Source organism: Limulus polyphemus, unplaced genomic scaffold (assembly GCF_000517525.1).
Source record: "Limulus polyphemus unplaced genomic scaffold, Limulus_polyphemus-2.1.2 Scaffold1183, whole genome shotgun sequence".
Taxonomy (NCBI): domain Eukaryota; kingdom Metazoa; phylum Arthropoda; class Merostomata; order Xiphosura; family Limulidae; genus Limulus; species Limulus polyphemus.
The window spans coordinates 183,636-185,286 of NW_013666793.1; the positions used below are offsets into that span (position 1 = coordinate 183,636).

Below are 1,651 nucleotides of genomic sequence, written 5' to 3' on the forward strand. Positions count from 1 at the left end.
CCTTCACTCGTCAATCGGAAAGGTGTTTTTCTCTAAGACAATGCACGTCCACATGTAGCACGTTTGACGCAACACAACATTATGGAGTTTAGTTGGGAAGTCCTCCCCCACCCACCATATTCTCCAGATATGGCACCATCATATTACCAACCTTTTCGTTCACTTCAACACCATCTTAACGAGAAAACGTATGCAAATGTGGAAGGTGTTAAAGAGGACATCGACATGTTTTTGCATCAAAGTGATTTCTTTAATCAGGACATTAACAACCTGATTGTAAGATGGAAAAGCATCATCGATAAGAGTGGAGACCATTTCAATAAATAAATATTTTGTTTTGATATATAAGTTGTTCGGGTTTTTTCATCTAAAGAAAGCGACATGAATTTCTTGACGACCTAATACATACATACACTTAGTATTTGCCCCTGTAAGACCTCGATAAAGGGGAGAAATATAGACACCGACGTACTCCTCATACAAAAGAAAACAACATTAACTTTACGACGTGTAGTTTTTCTGTCTATAGTGACAAAAAAAGTTCGGCCAAAATTTAAAGATCGAATATCTTTAAATGTTTAAAGTTTTAGTCGAGATTAAAAACTGGCTTGTATATCGATAAGGTTTATCGGAAAACTGTCATGAGTGACATATGAGAAAGGTGTTTTGTTTTTCTTGTTTTCTTTTTAAGATATCAGCTACTTGAAATCGATGGAGTTGCTGCAACACTATTGAAAAATCTGACATGGTGCTATGATTGTTTCTTATTGTTCACAATTTTCAGTCTTGCTTAAGTTTTACAGGATTTCGCTCTTCTCAGTTGCAATGTGTAATATTGAAATATATTCTTTATAATGACTTAAAAGCGTTTAATAACCAAATTAAGCATTCAGGAACTGTTAAGTGTAACATATATCTGACTTTAATGCTATTATATACAAGAAGAGAACGGTAGTTATTTGAGATCATAATTTACAGTATTATACTTCTTTAAGTTATTCATAAATCTATAAACGTTAATCTCCTAAAAAACTTTAGAAATAAAACTATAAATATATATTTAAATGTTCATGTTAAATTTTAGGTGTTATAAGCCTTCATTTAATTTACTGTACTTTACCTTTCTCTCCTGGGACCTGTAAATAATGAGGTAAAGACGTCAACGGATGTGCTGCAGAGCTTCTTTCTGGCAACATGTTCCTCCGAGGATTATTTAGCTTACCTGTGCCACATTATCGTTGAAATCAAAGACCAAACAGCGCAATGATCTCGGAGATGGGTGTGTGAGGTTTATCGAGGTGTTCTGCTGGAATTCCCCTGACGACATGTCTTGAATGGTGCTGTGACACAGTTGAAAGTCATGAAGAGAAGAGCGTGATCTAACTGGATGAGCTCTTGCTGAGCTCAGCGTTGGAACAGTCCACTGATGCCGACAAGGGCGGAAGAAGGTCTTGGTACGACGAGTACACTATCATCCTTCGTGGCTTTTTTATGTTTCCTGCAAGTTTAACGTTAAGCTTATATATCGTATTTTTTATTTCACTTGAAAAAAAGATTTTTGAAACAATTTACTTCTTTAAATTTGCTAAACTAAGCATGCTGTTTAATAATGATTTAAAACATAGACCAAACCAGATAATTATATATTAGT

General features: G+C 34.8%; 1 protein-coding gene across 1 annotated transcript in view; it reads right to left on the reverse strand.

Annotated features, from left to right (window-relative positions):
• LOC106462497 (transient receptor potential-gamma protein-like) overlaps positions 1-1,327 on the reverse strand; it is a 113,812-nt gene extending 112,485 nt beyond the window's left edge. Inside the window, 1 exon segment of the mRNA NM_001314083.1 lies at positions 1,121-1,327. The gene's annotated coding sequence lies outside the window, so the exon portion shown is untranslated.
• Positions 1,328-1,651: the final 324 nt, after the last annotated feature.